Source organism: Pelmatolapia mariae, linkage group LG10_11, assembly GCF_036321145.2.
Source record: "Pelmatolapia mariae isolate MD_Pm_ZW linkage group LG10_11, Pm_UMD_F_2, whole genome shotgun sequence".
NCBI lineage: Eukaryota > Metazoa > Chordata > Actinopteri > Cichliformes > Cichlidae > Pelmatolapia > Pelmatolapia mariae.
In genome coordinates this window covers 66265719-66280698 of record NC_086236.1, presented here as the reverse complement: position 1 = coordinate 66280698, position 14980 = coordinate 66265719, and the positions used below count along the sequence as shown (strand labels likewise).

The 14980-nt window shown below is 37.8% G+C and overlaps 1 long non-coding RNA gene across 1 annotated transcript; it reads right to left on the bottom strand.

The window, feature by feature from the left end:
- Window positions 1-11055: 11055 nt before the first annotated feature.
- On the bottom strand, window positions 11056-12189 carry LOC134637789 (uncharacterized). The gene is made up of 3 exons (XR_010095174.1): window positions 12162-12189; window positions 11518-11671; window positions 11056-11404 (listed from the first exon to the last, which is right to left on the bottom strand). It is a non-coding gene; the product is annotated as an uncharacterized LOC134637789 (long non-coding RNA).
- Between the last annotated feature and the right edge of the window lie 2791 nt (window positions 12190-14980).

Sequence of the window (14980 nt, the reverse complement as noted above, 5' to 3'; positions counted from 1 at the left end):
ATCTGTCACGTTTGTAAAGTGTTTAAAATTGCAGAAAAAGTTGTAATAGCTGTATAATAGTTGTAATTATGTAATTACTTTGGTGTATTAGTAGTAATTCATAAGAAATGTTATATACTAGAGAAGTGGTCTAGCTGCCATACAAAATGTGCGCATGTCAGAGAGAGGTCTCACTTTCTGTTTATGGCCGCCTGAATGTCTTCAGCTTACTCACAATGACTTAACTGTGTGTGTGGAACAAAGCACGAAGCATATGTGATGCTATCCTATATGTATGTAAGTAAGTGACAAAAAAGTAATATTACTATTACTAAAGTGATCATTTCAGAAAATGAAGAAATTTCCACACTGGCCATTGAGTTGGCAGCAAGTTGCCTCTCCCACTCATGTTCCACCACTTTGTAAAGCTCCATAGCGGCTCTAGCATCCTCCACAGAGGAGTGGCCCTTGTTCCCAGTTTGAGGACACAAGAGTGAACATGTTAAACATTAAGTTATTCACATTTATAAAATGAAAATGTGACTGAGCAAAAAATTAAAAATCTTAAATGTTCACGATGTTGAGTAAAACTGAAGGACGAATGAAAAAAATCAAGTGCCTTTCTTTTAATTTTAGGATCCACTTCTAATAAACTAGCTCCACTAACTGTACATATCTTCCATTTTCTACTCAACCAAACAGAGAACTCTGTCTTACCTGAATATCACGGTTGAAGATGGCCTTCGTGAGCGTCTTCAGTGAAGTGCACTTATTCCCTTCAATACCGGCCTTCTGGTTGAGGAGAGGAATTCGAGAAGTGTCCCTGGTCAGCTCGGGGGGATGACAGTAACCAATCATCTTGAACTCATTGTGGATGGCATGGCCAACCACCACCTTACCCTTAATCAGCGACAGTATCTGTAGTACCAACACAAAAAATACATCTTATTTACTAAACTCATATGGTTTATACAAAGTAATGGACGCTGCAAAATCAAATCCTACGATGGAATGAAATAACAATGTCTAAATCAAAGTTAATTTGGCCATCCTCACCCACTTGTGATTCTTTTTCACATTAAGACCATTAAAGGAACCATTACCGTATTTTTCGGACTCTAAGGCGCACTTAAAATACTTAAATTTAACATAACGTAACATAAACACAGTGAAGCTGGAGGATAAACGCTAACCTTTTTCCACTTGATAAAAGTTAACGTGATGGTTCCTGATGGTTAGGAACAAATGCAATTGCATGGCAGGATGCTGTAAAGCAGGGGTCGGCAACCTTTCTGATGACGAGTGCCATTTAAAATTTCCTCAGAAGTCAGTGTGCCATATGATTGCATTAGCAATAGATTTAATAACGCTCTATATGAACAGTTACACAATATATAGAACAACTTTATAGAATTATATTTGTTTGCAGATGTTGGCAGCTATCAGCGAATAGTTATCAGCTATTTTGAAACAAAAAAAAAAGACACTTTTTATCCATAACAAGAACTCCATAACAACAAATGGACTGTACAACAGAAAATACAAATGCTATTTATGGTCTCCTCACAACAATGATAAGAAAAATAAACTGAGCCAATATGGCATGTTTGTTAATACAGAGACACACATGTTAATGTGATCACTGGTCTCCCACTCAGAGACACAGGTCTCCGAGTGTCCAGCATTCAGACGGCTACCTGAGGACACTTCATGTGAGAGAAAATCTGCTCACACAGATATGTAGAGCCAAATACTGTGAATAAGGCCTCTGCAATGTTCTGAAGACAGTTAAACTTGTCAGGTAGTGATGTCCAGCAGGTGAAAATGCAAGCTCCATGAACACGCACATCTATGGATTCCAGCTGCTTCACTGTTGCATTAACTGGCATTAACTCAGCCAGTTAATGCGAGACAAATCTAGCTGCTCATTAAAGATTTCTGGTTTGATCAGAAAATAAAACATTGGTCCATACACCTGAAAGTCCCAAAAACACATTGTGTCTCGAGTCTACGGATGTATCCGTGTATTTCCGTGGTGCTGATGCTGTGCTGAGCGGACAGCTCCTGAAGCTTTTGAAGTGTCGGAATGTGGAAAGCTAACAACGTCCCTCTCACCAGTAGGCTAAGTGATTTTTAGCCAATTACAAGTTGAATCTGGTAGTTGGGGTTGTTAGCTAAGATACTGTCATTAAGAAGCAGCACAACTAATGTGTCTATGCGAGCTGATTTGCGATGTGCACCGCTGGTGCGGCCATTTATTTTTTGATGCACCTTCTCAGATTAATTCACTGCGTGTCGTGCCCAGGGCTGGACTGGGACAAAAAAAACAGCCCAGGCAATTTGACTAAAGACCGGCCCACCAGGTATTAAAGCCATAAAGCCTTTGAATGAAAACAAACGCTGGTGTGACAGTGATGTACACTGTCTTGTTGGTATATGTATGATTTCTATACATTTTACATCAGATAAAAACTTTGGTTGTAAGCTTCAGATAATTATTTAATAACAGCCAGACATTTTAAATGAGAATAAGAAAGTATTTCTTTGTGCCCCCCTCTCCCTGTTAATGCCCTACCTGGCCCCCCTGGCAAAACTTTGCTAGACCCGCCCCTGCACAGTTACCAGCTGTCAGCTACTTAGAAAAGGATCCTGGTGTTATTTGTCTCTCAGAAACAGTTCATAACTTCCCTTCAACTCATTCATGTCACCTAAAAGGTAAACCTGTTTCTCCATCACCTGTTCAGCTCTGATGATTCAGTAAGGACATCTCCTGGTTTCATCTTCATGTTTCCCTCTCACCAGATAACCAAACCGATATCATGACCAGCAGCTTTTACAGCTGTGGCTCCAGCAAACATCAGCTGATACTAGAAATTAATATTAAATGAATTCTAACAACAGCTGATCAAGCTTAAACGTGCTGCTGTTGTGTAGCGCGACATCCGGCGGTTTCCTATTTCTGGCGCAAAGTGGGCGATAAACAAACGAGAGAAAAGCCGATCAGCTGATCATTGATCAGTTTCATGATTAAAGTAGCAACAGGAGAGGGAGGGGGAGAGAATGAGAGGAGAAGAGGCAGCTGTGCAGCGTAACGACAGAATAAATCCACCTTTGTGTCTTTTCCCATCCTAGCTGAAGTCCGGGACAAACTGCGTCCCTTCTCAGCTCAACACAAAACACGTAATAATTTCTCTGAATGCGGGACATTCGTCTTTTTACAGGACGGTTGGCAACTCTACTAACTAACCTTATGAATAAAATAAAGTTCACTATCAGTAACATCATAGCACCCACCCAGCTGTATAGAAACTCCGTCATGCTAGCTAGTACGAGTTATTGTAACTGACTGTAAAAAGTCAGCACAAAGAAAATAAACTCCACCTAAACTTGGTTTATATCTGACCCAGATAGACTGCAGGTCATAACTTCTTACCTGAAGTTCAGTTCACCTGACACTCGGACCGGCGGCTGCCTCGGGTCTCTCCTCCTCCTGCCTCCCCTCTCCCTCATCCACCTGCTGGCCTCCACCACTTGCTAATGTTACTGAATCTGTGGAAGCTCCGCCATAGCCACCACCAAACAACTGAGTTATTTTTACACACCAGCCAGCATCTGGCCACCTTTCATTGTTTATACCGTTACAAAAAAAAAATAATAATCATCGGGCCACCGAGCAAATGCCCGGTATGCCCGATGGTCAGTCCATATGGTCGTGCCATCAGTTAACCCTTTGCGTGCCAACTGTGGCGCCTTATACTCCGGTGTGCCTTATGGTCCGAAAAATACGGTCAATAAATTCAAACAGTAACACATATATAAATGAACAGTTGGTTTACCTAAAGAAATTAATTAATATTAGCACAGGTCTGCATGAAGCTGGTGAAGCTCCTTTTAAGAATACCTTACCTGATCGTAAGTGTGCTCCATTCTTAACAACAGCTTTTTTATCAAACTAACAACAAATACATTTAACTACCATAAATTTAATTTTCATTTGTGGGTCCATACTCCAAACGCATACATGTTAGGTTAATTGCAGATTCTATTTTGTGTGTAAATGGTTGTCAGGCTCTTTGTTGTTAGCCCTTTTAAAACCCTGTGATAACCCTGTGATAGCAGCTAGACAGCTACAACAGGCTCCAGATCAACTGTAACCCAGAACATGATAAACGGACGAAAATGGATTTTTACACGAGCTGCAACTTGTATGGTACCTCACAGGTTTTGCTTCCATCTGGATTAAAATGTGTTTTATCCGACAATATATTATAGTCCCGGTTAGCTTTCAAATTATTAACTATAACTAAATAACGATATAAATAATATATTAGCTTTAATAACATTGGTACTTATCTCTTCCAGCATCTTTGCAGTTGTTGAGTTCTCCTTTAAATTTAAATTCAAAATGTTTGCCCATATCTCTCTCTCTTAACTCTTCTGATGACATGCATTTTACACTGTAAAAGAACATGCTAAATCGTTTAAAAAAAAAAAGTACACTTTTCTCACCTCCATCCTGGCCTGGGCGAATGGCATGTCATTGATGAGGTCACGGCGTCGGATGCCGCTCCATAGAGTGCGGTAGTCTGTGACTTGTGCAGAGTGCTTGATAAACTGATCGTAAATCACATCTCCTTCATAGGATACTATACTGCAGCGTGCAAGCTCACTGAGGCGCTTTGGTCCCGTGCCAACCATCTCACAGTCAATAGCGACATACTTAGAAGGGTTCCCTAATGACATGGTGATGGGCTTACAGGTGCTTGATACTGAGGAACCAGGGCTGCTGACTGCTGATTTCAGGGGCTCCTTTGGTTTTTCACCAAACACAGGCATGGACATTCTGTGTGAAGCACTGGCCAGACATGGTAAACTTTTGTTTTGTGTGGAAGTGGGTGGTGGTGGACATTCAATGGAAGCGCCATTCTGAAGTGGAGTTTGGCTCTGTCTGAAGTCTTCCCTATATTGGTTGCTGTGTTTACCTTCCTTGTACCCCTTTGCTCCACAGTGGTGTCTGTTTCTATGAAGCCACTCTTTTTTCCTGTTTAGCTTACCTACTGGAGCTGTGTAGTTTCATCAAGAGATAAGTTAATCCAAAAGTCTGACATGTTTACATCAAATTTAATAATTTCAAAACACAAACTTCAACAGTAATCCTTCAACAGGTCCTTCTTGGTTTTTAGTCCAGTTTAGAAGTTTTATCCTGCAAGGCAAACACAATATTAGCAAACTGTGCCTGGATTTGCAGAATTATAATCAATCAGACACGTGCCTGAAAATGCCTGAAAATTTTCAGATACTTTTCTAGGCATATGCTATAGTGACAAATATTAGAAAATCTTTTGTGTCTTTGTGCAAAAATTCAGAGTGCAGATTTGATCAGAGAGCGACAGACCAAATTAGAACCTCATTATCCAATTTTTGTGCACTGGATAAGTGAGAAATACCTGTGGACAGGTTTAACAGTATCTCTGAATTTGTCTATCACACTGGCAGTCTGCTTCACACAGTTCAAACTCATCCTCACTTAGCGTTATATTATTCTCTTTACTACTGAGGCACAAAGAACACTTCAGGAAATCATTGCTACTGTTCTCTGTGAAACTGTCCAATTACTCTTCTTTCTGTGAGGTGAACACACTTCTCAGGCATAACATTTTATATCTATATCTCTGTATTATATCTTTTTACAGCTTTTTTTTTAGATTTATAATGTATATATCATTTATTAATACAATTTTCAGAACTATCTCTTGTACAATTTAAGCCTTATTTTAACTCTTTCACTTATTTCATTCATTAAAATGCTCTCCATTTTTAAATTCATGTTGTATATATAAAATGTTTGCACTTTTTGGTACTCACGGTGTAAAGCACTCACTATGCACATGTGGCACTTTTGCTTGAACTATGTTGCTTATTAATTGTAGACTGTACTATTTTTTTCTTTATCCTGTTGCTGTAACACAATCATTTCCCTCATGGAACCCAATAAAGTATCTATCTATCTATCTAACCCCTAAACTAATTTGGTGATGTAACATCACTGGGTATTTGTCTTGGAAACTAGAAAAATATCGATGAAGTTGCCAGATTGAAATTGCAATAACCTTTGTTTACTTCTTTTCTGCGACGTGATAGTATTGTGGTTGTGAATGGCGAACACTTTTCCAACTTAACATAGGAACCTGAGGAACCTAAATGCTCCAGACCAGCAAACTGCTTTATTAAGGGTGGTCATGCTTGCTGATGATCAGTTAATCAAGTGCATTCGATATATATACCCAATTATATACCCTTCTAATTTCTGTGGAAGTAGTAAGGGTTTACTTAGTTTTTCACATGAGTAGAAAGTATGGTATATGAAATGTAATCAAGCCTTATTTACACAGTACACCAGCTGGATTCTTATCAGTTTGTCATCCCTTCTACAGGAATTCTTCACAGAAGATCTGTGGCACACATTACCCAGCAGCTGGCAGCCTGTGTTGCAGGACCTGTCATATCCACAGATTGCAGACCTATAGCTGGATGCCACTCATGAAGACAGGAGGTACTACTGGATTGTAATTAGGCCCTTTATATATCCTTAAGGCACAAGAAACTAAAGCACTAAAAGCAAAGGGTTGGTAACCTTGTTTTAAAAAATTGTATTTAGGTGTTCTTGGTTTTGAATTCATTCATACATATATTTGTTTATTTAGTCAGATTAAGCAACAGATGAGAAAAAGTCTAAACAGAGTGTCTACAGGTTCTAAAAAGCTTTTAATTCCTTCAGAAAAGACTTCACAAGATTTTAAAGTTTTCAAGATTTTTCTTGACTTTTAAAAGCAGTAATATTACATGTTTTTGTTTAAATGTGTATAAAATGTAAACAATGTTCTGAAGCATTTCACTATAGCGCGATTCGAGGTTCATTTGTAATCAGCTGTAATAGGAGTTACTACCTAAATGGGTTTTTTTTTCTTTTTTGAAGAGGTTTGTGCCCCTCATATCATATCATATCAATAAAAGCTTCCCCATATTAGGTAATTAATTGCCTAAAACCTTTCAGGTTATTACAGATATCCTTCAGTGGCCTCTGTCTCTCTTGGCTTTCTGTGCCACAGCCCATGCCCTGGCATTTCCTAGGGAGAGCAGGAGTGAGGGATGCAGAGTAGGCGGGTCAGTGAAGCCAAAGGAGTTCCTGGAAAATCACAGTCAGAGCTCCCTCCTGGGTCACATTTTCAGGAAGCATGTTAAACCCAAGAAACAGCATGAGATTCGCAAGCTCGGCACAGTATGTATGCTTACGCAACTTTGTGAGCAGACTGATTGCAACAGAGTGATCGATGTGGGCTCTGGGCAGGTATCACTTAGAGTTGCATGATTGTAACACATAAGCACATCACATCAATACATTTTTTAAGGTAGCATTTTAATGTTAATGGGAATGGAATTAGATTTCATGGTTCTATAGTAAAAGTCTATAAAATTTTCATACAAATGTATTAAGAGTTGAAATCAAAATGAAACAGTAAATCTTGCCACAGTAAATGCTGAGTTCCATTTTTGCCTAACCAGGGTCATCTGACTCGTTTCCTGTCCTTTGGACTTGGACTTTGTGTGACTGCTATTGAAGCTGATCCAAAAAAGTCAAAACCTATAAATAAGAATTGAACTGTGTTGAGTTGACAAAGCAGTGTGAGTTAAAGTGCAGCATGCTCTGTGATGTCTGTTAAAAGGCAAGATTAAGCCAGACACTTCCATTTTTGCTTGGAAGGGGGCAGCAAATACAAAGTGTAAACTCTGGCATATCACCCTTCTGGATAATTTGTTGACCCTCTTAGCAAACAGTGGGCTTTTCCACCTCTAGCAGATGCAGGGCAATATTGCTATTCACCTGGAATTTGTTTATTTCTACCTGATAAATGTAAGAACAGTTATTCACTCTTTAAAGTTGTAGTTTCCTCTCTATCAACTCTTGAAAAAATATGAGCTTCTTTACCTGTTAGATACTCTCTTCACTAGTTAGTCTCAAACAGTAGTGGTTTCTGGATGTTTTTTAACTGAAAATTGCTGCAGTAAGAATGGATAAAAACAACACTGTAGGTGATAAACTGCACTTTAGAGAAAAAGGAAATTGAGTTGCTCAATATACACTGTTACCGAGTGAACTTTATAAGAGATACAAGGACAGGAGTTGCGGCCATAAAGAAATCCCACTTATTAGTGTTATTAGTCTCTCTCTTTGCAGTGGTGGTGCAGAAGTCTATGACAACATGTGAACGGTCAAATAAGAGACAGTCTGGTATTTCTCGTTTGAACAGAAACTGGAAATGGGGAAGATCATAGCTTGACCCTGTTCAGTGGAAAAACACCCTTCTCCAAACCATGTGAATGTAATTTTGTAATGTAATGCCGATTAAAGTATAAATGATAGTGGATTGTAATCCTAATCAAATCCAGTAGGCATCCCTGTCAGATGCCCAAACCACCTCAACTAGTTTCTGAGCTTATACTGAATGACTTTGCTTTTCACCCTATATCTAAGGGAGAGCCCAGCTGCCCTTTGCTGTAACTTTGTAATTTTTTTCCAGAATTGGTGGCAAAAGGCAACCCCAATAGAACAAACACCCAGTGGGAATGAGTTTATATTATGTGTGTTTTTAATGAGTTAAATGTATTTAGATGTATTTTAGTACAGGCTTCCTTCTATGGAGCTTGCCTTGCTTACAGGAATTGTGTTGCTGCATTTGGGATCCGTCCCCAGGGATGGAATAAGACATCCATATGAGGAGATAGTGACCAATATACTTAGGGGTTAAAATAGGCCAGAATGACATCTTTGTGCAGGTGTGGTCAGGGTATTTTGTTAATACTACAGAAGAAAAAAAAAACATAAAGGAAATCACATTTTTAGAGTAAGTAAGTAAAACAAGTTCTATTTATATAGCACCTTTCAAGACAACGATCACAAAGTGCTTCACAAAGAAATACCAGACTATTTAAAACAAAACAAAACAAAAGTTAAACAAATGCCATTCCAAAAAGATGAGTTATGAGTCCACAGATCTGAAACTCAGAGTAAGAAAGTTCCAGAGTGTGGGGGCCACAATGGCACAAGCTCTGTCTCGCTTAGTATAACAAGTAGGGCCTGATCACATGACCTCAGGGATCTGCTAGGGACATAGAGCTGCAAAAGTTCAATAATGTAAGCTGGAACACGTCCATGAAAAGCGCTAAAAGTCAGAACCAGAATCTTAAAACGGACTTCGAATTCACTGGGGAGCCAATGCAGGTGTATTAGCTATGGTGTCACATGCGAGTACTTAGAACATTTGGTCAGAAGCCTTGCTGCAGCGTTTCCAAGGATGTTCCAGGCAGTTTTTGCTTAGGCATATAAACAATGAATTAAAGTAATCCAAATATGATGATATACATGCATGAATAACAATCTTCATTTCAGTGATACAATAAGACTTAATTTAGCAATGTTTCTTAAGTGATAAAAGCAAGACCAAACCAGAGATTTGACATGACCATCCAAAGTGAGAGCGGAGTCAAAAGTTACCCCAAGGTTCCTGATAGACGATTTAACAAATGTCGAAAGGGGACCAAGAGCTTTCAATATCTTAGGTTCAAATCTGTCAGGAGCACATACAAGGACTTCAGTTTTTCCTTTATTAAGTTCAAGAAAGTTATTAACCATCCAATCTTTATTGGAGTCTAAGCACTTATTCAGAATCTGCAGCTTAGAAACATCTTGGGACTTAAAACAAATGTATAACTGAATGTCATCTGCATAGCAGTGGTAGCAAGTGTCCTTAAAGGTGCTCAAAATATGCTGTAGAGGAAGTAGATATATTAGAAACAATAAAGGCCCCAATACAGAACCTTGTGGCACACCATAGGTTAGGGAGGTGGAAGATGACCTGTACTTGTCTTTCAGACAAATATGAGGAGAACCACTCTAAGGCAGATCCAGATACACCGACCCGATATTTCCACCTATCAAGCAAAATGTATTAAAGGCTGACATAGGAGCAACATAAGAAAAATAGAACATTTTCATGAATTGTTTTGCTTCAAAATGTCAAAATGGAGACTCTAAGAAGAGCTGTTTCAGTAGAATGAGCTCTATGAAAGCCAGACCGAAACTTGTCAAGAATACTGTATTAGCCAAAATCTTAGCAAAGAGGCAGATAATGTCAAATGCAATGTTTCCACTACTGAGAAGATAGTTGTATTATGTTATACACTTGAATTGTCCAGATCAGAAAACTACCAGAACCTCTACTTTTATAGTGGTGGTCACATTGCTGCTGGCTGACTTATCAATTATGTTTAATTAGCAAAACCTGGACTCTTACCGTCTTAATTCCTGTAAACAGAGTAAGGGTATACTCAGTTTTTCATAGGACTGTAGGTGTTCGTACTCTATGAACAATAGTATATTTTCATGTACTAAAAATTTACTATGATACCAACAACAACATTTCTAGTATATTGAGTTGTGTTAAGTGGAAAAAATATATTTTATATTAAATCTAAGTACATTTCTTTTGTAGTAGTACTTAAAGGTAACCACAAAAAGACTACTACTTTGAAGTTACATTTAAATTGATAATTAGCATATTGACAGAGCATATACTTGAACAAATTTAAGCCCAAGTTCTACTGAGTTTTCAGTCTCAGGATCATTAGAAGAGCTTTTACCAGTATCATAATATTTATTAAATATTTGTTTGAGGTTTATGTATACAAGACCTCTTCATAATCATCTGCATGATTAAGAGGTGTCATAGCACCTCTTTTGATCAGCAACAGCACTGGTTTGTTCTAAAACACACAGAAAACATTTCAGAGACTCAATAAATCAAGATGGTTTTAGAAAAGACACACAACCAGATTTACATTCACATGTATATAAACGCTGAGAGTCTTAATACATTCATATTAACATTATCAATGAGTACAAAGGTGAAAGAGTTGCTGTATAATGACAAAAAAAATGATATTAACTGGGTTGAGAGTTGTTGCTGTATTGCGGAGTAAAAAATTATAGGCTGTTTGACATACAAAGAAATTACAGTATCATTTAGTTTTGTTTTTGGGTTGTTTTTTTTGGGGGGGGGGCAAAGACTTATGTGATGAGATGCATATTTTGTGCTTTTATGGTTACATTACAACAATACAGTAAAAAGGGTTGAGTGGAGGGTATTTTTCATTGAACAGAGTGAAGTTAAGATATTCTCCATTTCCACTTTCTGTGTTAGCAACATGCTAATGTTTAAGCTACATGTGCAGGAGTCTAATTTTTAAAGTAGCTATCACAAGCTATCATCAGCTGAGTCACATAGTGAACAAACTGCGCAAAATCCAAACTACTGCCTGGGTTTTTGTCCAGCTTTTCCAAGAAGTTTTTTATCTTGCCCGGGTGGTCCTGAAAAACAATTATAGAACAATGAAAAAACAAGGACTGATATATTTTTCACATCATCATTACATTTGGATTCATGGTTTGATTTATAGATGTACAACAAGAATGGGTTGTACCTTCGACCATTTTTCCAAATCATTATTCAGGATTCTCTTCAGGTCTGCATTCTTTATTTTTTTGTCTTTTGGGTTACCTTGCTGAAATACATCAAGAAGTTTTTCCATGACCTCTTCCAGTTTGCCCATTTTTGTTTCTGTGACAAATATCCTACTGAAAAAGTCCAAGGGAAGTGAGGTTAGACACACTTGAATGTGCCTATGTTCAAATGCATACAGTGAGCTTAAGTTTTACAATGCCTGAAGTATCCTATGAACACTTTCATTTGTAACTGAATACAAAAATTATTTACATTAAACTGCATTTAATCCATATTTCATTCTGAGGATGTCAAAACAGCACATCTAAAATAAACTATAAATAAGAAAATATTTTCAAAACAAAGTGAGCAAGTTTACTGTAAGAAGAGTGAACGATAGTTTCAGTATTATCCATTTACACATAAACAAGATTCTGTTCGGTATATTTTTGAAAGTAAACTGTTATTCATATTGAATTTATTTTACTGGCTGCATAGAGGAGTAACCCTCATCTCTAGTGCTATAAGCCTTATTGGACATGACTGAATATTAAGTTTTAAAACTAATAATCAGTTATCTGTTGAACTGATGTGCCATATATTGCAACAAAATGATGTACTCACCTCTGTAAAGATGTTGAGAAAAATCAGAGGATCTGAAGATATAATGTTCAAAGGAATCTAACTGTATTTATAGAGGGAGATAAGAATGAGGCCCGTCCTTTTGGGTGTTGCTGTAAGTGTCATCATCATCAGATGTCAGTACGGGTTCCACACTGTAGTCAGAAGCTCATTTCTGCTGCTTGTTCAACTAATTCTTTCGATCACAACCGACAACTCAGATTAACAGTGAAAGTACCAAACTGAAGATTGCAAACTTCACTTTTTCACTTTACTTCAAGTGTGCTGATTAAAAGTGCAATGAAAATAAACTATTAATGTATTTATTACAAGTGTACATCTCTCTTAGTAGTACTTAAATATAATTACAGTAAGTGCACTAGTTAGTCTTGATAATGAAATTATACAGAATACAGTGTATACCAGACCCAAACTAAACATTGGCATAAAATTGTTTCCTTTATTTACAGATTAAGAAAACTATGTTAACGTGGCATACAGTGACTTTTACAGAAACAAAAGCAGAAACGAAACCACCCCCCCCCCCCAGTCAGCTCTTGGGTAATATAGCAACTGTAAATGAGGATGGAATAAAATTAGTTTAATTTGACCGTGTTCACTCGAAAAACTATTCACTCGTCAGGACCTGTTCATGGAAACCTGATAAATGTATAATGTAGGTCTTTTAAACAAGAAAGAAACAAAACACTATGTTGTTACATCCTGCATACTGGAATAGGTAACTGAAATCTCTGATTATGCTTGTGTAAGCTTGACCTAGGTCAAAGCTAAGAGACAGTCTGGTACATCTGGGGAGAACAGAAACTAGGGGAAGATCTTAGCTTGACCTTCTTGATGCATTCTCAATCATCCAGGAAAGTAAATCTCCAAAAGTTAATTCCCAGCCCATTGTTCCTTCAGTGGGCTGGTTTCAGTCATTATGCAAATGTACTGTTTATAAGATTGGGGAAACCTGCAGTCAGCTGAGACTGAAGAAGTCACTTGGATGAGTGACGAAACGTTTCTCCCACAAAACGCTACGTCCAGATGAACAGAATCAACTTTTGGAGATTAGCTTGACCTTGTTCAGTGGAAAAATACCCTCTATTCAACAGTGTGAATGTAATTTTGTATTGCAATGCAGTTTAAAGTATAAATGATTGTAATCCCAATCAAATCTAGGAGGCATCCTTGCCTAATTACCAAACCACTTCAACTCAAGCTTTTCCTGTGTGGCTCTGTCCTTCACCCTATATCTAAGGGAGAGACCAGCTGCCCTTCAGATCAGTCTATAGGTCATTACTCATGGCCACCATAGCTGAAAGTAAGAATGTCGACTCATCTGCAAATCTGCTGATTTTCAAATATGGACATATTGTCAAAGTCAGCCAATGCATATGGTGTTGGTACTGAGAGAAGTGTATACAGTATACTGAAACTAGGTGAACAAGGAAGCCTTCTCTTCCATAGGGCCACCTTAAGTGAGATAGTATGTGACAGCTGCAACTTTATTAGTTTAGACAGGAGAGTTTGCCTTTATTCTGTCTTTTAGCAAATGAGAACCCACACATGTAACAACATCACGGACCGACTGGGAGTCTGTTTCTTTATTGTCTCAAGGATGGAGTAACACACAACACTACAAAACAGGACAACTAGATACCTGGTGAAAGAATTAAATTTTTCCCCTGTCCTGGAAAACAGCAGGCAGAAGAAATCTTGGCAGTTAAGCTATTCAGAAAGCAAATAGGACATTTGAGAGGAAGCACATTCCTGCTGCTGCTTTCACTACCCACAGCTCAGAGTCACAGTGAAAGTGCCCAACTGAATATAGCATTAATCATTTTTTTAGTTTATTAGAAGTACATTAAGTGTGCTAATTAAAAATGCAATGAAAATAAATTATAACTGTATTGACTACAAGCATACTTATTTCTTAGTAGTACTTCAATATAATTACTCAAAGTGCAGTAATTAGGACTTATAATTGAATGTGCCATATGTTGATACAATGCCAAACTGTATTATTGGAAAATTGTGCATATAATACCAAAAGTAAAACTAATTAAAAAAAAGAAAAATGTTTCCCATCATTGTTGAATGGCTATTACTGCTGCACATGTTTACGTTGCGTTCAATGTAATACTTTATATTACATATATATACTTTATATCCTATTTATTATATTTGATTTCAAATAAATTTTATTTATATAAAGCTTATCTTTAAGTTCAATAAGGAAGATCTGTAGTCACACATCTGTCTGCTTCCCATGTGTTGGTGGCTTATTTATGCCACATCACTTCCACTTTCCCATGCTGTCAAGCTCATTGCGACATCACTGGTGTAGTCCAATCATCTTTCCACACGTCTTCTTAAAGGCATTCAGAACTTTTCCCTGCCGATGTTTTTTTTTAACTAGAGTATTTAATAATTGAAACTATAACCCATGTTTCCAGAACTCTGGTGTCAGTCTTCATTTTATGCGTCATGACAAAGTGATGCACTCTGGAGATTTACTGAAGTCTTTCAGTACAATTGGGTCACAGGGGTAAATTCTTTCTGTGTTCTTAGTGCTGTGTTATATCCAAAAGTCTCTCCCCTTCTCTTCCAGAACAAACTCATTTATTTTCTGTAGTTGTGTAACTCTACTCTGTCCAACAGAAACACAATGTTGTTATAATATTGTGCAGCATTCCAGCTGTCCACCGGAAGTGACAGCCGGAACCTCTCAGATTCCCCTGTGTTGAAGCCACAGAGATATCCTCCTAAGGATTGGCTTCAAAAACCCTACCATGACTATCCTTTCCAGCCTTACTGAC